Raw genomic sequence first — 3,957 nt, 5'->3', positions numbered from 1 at the left:
GAAGGACCCAGCTATACTCTATGACATCAGTATCAGAAAGCCCTCAACTTTCTACCATATCTCCTCTCATTTTTCAGCGTGTTGCCGCAGAATAACAGGACCTATGAGAAGACCTTTAGCATGAGAAATAACTCTGAAAGTTATGCTTGGAAATAGTCTATTTTAATCAACGGCATGTTTCTCCCAGACACTCACTCAACAAATATGTTTGAGCCAGGACCTACACAAGACACCTGAACTACAACATAAAGGGACAAAAATCATCTGCACCTTCTTATTGCTTAAGTCTAGTGAGAGAGATGTGCAAGAAATCAAACAGCTACAATTCTTGAGGCAGGGCAGTAATGTGATGGGCAAGTGTAAGGTGGTTTGAGACTGCAGAGAAGAGTCACCTAGTTCAGACTTAGGCATCAGAGTCCTAAGTAGAGACTTAAAAGGTGGGTATGACTTAGCCAGACATTGAGAGCTGAGAAGACACTTCCAAACAGAGAAATCATCCCCTAGTGGTCTAATGGGAAGACGTGAGCTTTGGGTATTCAGGAAAATGAAAGGAAGTTCATCTGCATAGAGCATGGAGCTGATGAGAAATATTGAGATATGAAACTTGAAAAGTGTCCACTGTCCAGTTCTTGAAGTCTCTGGGAGAGACTTCAAGATCTTGGACTCTGTACTATGGTCAATTGGTAGTCATTGAAAGGTTGCAACTATGGAAGACATAATCAAATATTCATTTTTAAAAGCTCACTCTTGCTGGACCTTAGAAAATATTTTGGATGGCAGCAAGAGCAGAAGTGTCCAGATAAGAGATGGTGGCACATGGACCAGAGTGGTAGCCATGAAAACAAAGAGGAAAGGACAGACTTGAGGTGTATAGAGAAAGTAGATTTTGTATGAGATTCAGTCATTTAAATTATTCTCTTCATGGTATTTTCCCGATCTGTTCTGTATGTCCTGGACCGTGTTGCTTAAAACAAATGTCATTATACTATCCAAGGAGAAGATGATGTCTGTTCCTGATTTCTCGATGCCAGATATTACATATGTCCATTGTCCCAATAGTCTAATTACTGTGCTCATACCTTCAGCCATTTCTTCATTTCTTTATTCAAACATACATTTATTGAGTGCCTATTAAATGCTAGGCATTAATCTAGGCATAGGATACCTAACAGTGAAGTGATAAAAACATTGTTCTCATGAAGCTTACAGTCTATGAGCATTACAGAAAAAATAAATAAACAAACGAATGAATGAATGAAAAATATAATCTCATTTCTGAGTGCTATCACACAGGGTAGTAAAGTAGAGATTGGTTAGAAGTGGCTACTTCACATTGGGGAATCAGAGAATGTGGTTCAGGTAGTTGACATCTGAGCTGAGACCTGAGTTCTGAGAAGCTCATGGAAATATCTAGGTAGAAGGTTTCTAGGAGAGGGATCAGGAAGAACAAAGGTCTTAAAAAGAGACATCTCCTTGGACCACCCTATTTAATTTTACAACCTAGCATTCCTCACCACTTAATCTTGACCCCATTTATACTGCTCTACTTCTCTATTTGCTCTATTTCTGTTTTATAAATGAATTGTAACTTTCTAACATGCTATACACTTTACATTTCATCTTCTTTATTGTTTGCTATCTCCCCTCACTGGAATATAAATACCAGGAGGGCAGGAAGCTTTATCTGTTTTGTTCACTGATATAGCCCCAACACCTAGCACACACAAGGTGCTCAACATTGTTTGAGTGAATGCGTGAAAGAGTGAATAAGTGGTTAGAATCAAAAAGTGGTTAGGAACAGAAAGAAAGGCAATGCCACTGAAGCATTGTGAGTGTAGGAAAGCAAAGTATGATATGGAATAGGGATGGTAAAATAAATCAAGCAGAACTGTAAAGACCATGTCAGAGCCTGGTTCTTATTTTAAATGTGCTCAGCCTCTACCAGATGGTTTTGAGTGGATGAAGGAAGAGATTGAATTTGCATTTTGACAGCTCACTCTGGGTGCTGCATGGAGAATGAATTTAAGGGTGTGGAGAACGAATAGAAGCAGAAAGATCTTCTAGAGAGTGAAGACTTCAGTGACTCATAAGCCCATATCCTCAGCCTTAATGGCTTGCTCAGTGTTCACTTCCTTCAAGTACAGTTTGCATTAGCTTTGCAGTAATGCATTATGGGGGATCTGCCAACTTCCATTCTTCTGGCATGGCCAAAGTTAACAACCTGGAGCCGGGTACAGAGCTAATCTGGCAGAGCATCTTTTATGCCCAGAAAGCATAAACATACTTCATAGATGCAGCCTTGATTAAAAATACATGGACACTGTGTGGATCTAAGCTGAAGATATATGGCCTTTGATTGCCTGGCATTTTCAATTCATACAAGAACATTATGGTGCTGCATTATGGATGAGAAGACACATTTCACTCTCTTAAGCAGAGGGGCTTTTTGTGTTTTTTTTTTTCCTTTTTTCCCCCCTATCCTCCATCACTTTCCCCCATTCCTTGTTCTAAGATTGAACTGTTCAATTAAGTCTTGATTAACTGTACATCCTATTTTGTCATAGGAATGATTTCCATAGCTTTGGTTCCTGACTTTCTTCAGGGAAATGAGGGCTGGCTATGCCCTGAGGATGAAGAAGCATCCATGCTACCATCTCTCCTTGCTGGAAAGTCCTTTTCCATGTCTCGTTCATTATCTATCCCCCACTGCAGCTTTTACACCCTCATTTCAATCTTAAAAAGTTGAATTAACCACCTTTTTATCAAGCATCCAACATATGCATCTTCTACATGTTTCTGCTTAAGTCTCACCAAAGTGTTCTGCTGCTTTCCTCACCACTGAAGGGTAAGACAGCGTGGTGGCTATGACTATAGACTCCATCAGATACAAACAAATGAGATGTAGATTTCAATCTTGGACTTATAAAAACTAGCTCTGAGATGCTGTGTCATATTAACTGCTGCTTTCCTCACCACTGAAGGGTAAGACAGCGTGGTGGCTATGACTATAGACTCCATCATATACAAACAAATGAGATGTAGATTTCAATCTTGGACTTATAAAAACTAGCTCTGAGATGCTGTGTCATATTAACGAATACCTTCGATCTTCAATTTCTGTGAAGGTGATAATTATAGTTCCTGACCGTTGGGTGGATACCAAGAGGCCATGCCATGCGGTAATATTATATAAAATGGTTAGCAAAGTTCCAGGAACACAGTAACACCCTTAAAAGTTTTGGCTACATTTTTCTTAAATGAACCTCTTAAAGAAAGTCATGATCCACTATTAGCTATGGACATGCCAATTCAATGCCCCCTCTTTCTCTGCAGTGGCTTTCCATATCACACTGAGCAGAAACAAGTGTTCCTCTGTCTTTCTCTAGCATATATTTCTACATCCCTCATTTATTCATTCAGTATGGTATAGGAATTAATACCACAAAAGCTGAAGCCAAACTGCCTGGGTTAATATACATTCTGGGCCAAAATACATTCTAGCTATGTCCTATGGTCTGAATGTTTGTGTCCCCCAAAATTCATACATTGAAACCTAATCTTCAATGCAATGTACTAAGGGGTGCTGTCTTTGGGAGGTGATTAAGTCATGAGGGCTCTACACTTAGGAATGGAATTAGTGCCCTTATAAAAGAGGCCTGAGGGAGCTAGTTCACTCTTTTCACCATATAGAATACATAGAATGTACTAACAATGAAGCACACAGCCCTCACCAGGAACCTAGTCTGCTGGCACCTTGATCTTGTACTTCCTAGCCTCCAGGACTGTGAGCAGTAAATTTCTATTGTTAATACATTACCCGGTCTAAGACATTTTTTTATGGCAGCCCAAACAAACTAAAATACTGTGAGACCTTGTGGAAGTTCCATAATTTGCTTAAACTCCTATTTCTTCATCTGGAAAATGAGGATGATAATGCCACGCACCATATAGGGTTGC

Source organism: Galeopterus variegatus, unplaced genomic scaffold (genome assembly GCF_000696425.1).
Source record: "Galeopterus variegatus unplaced genomic scaffold, G_variegatus-3.0.2 Scaffold1593, whole genome shotgun sequence".
NCBI classification, from domain to species: domain Eukaryota; kingdom Metazoa; phylum Chordata; class Mammalia; order Dermoptera; family Cynocephalidae; genus Galeopterus; species Galeopterus variegatus.
Note: the sequence above shows the minus strand (reverse complement) of the source record.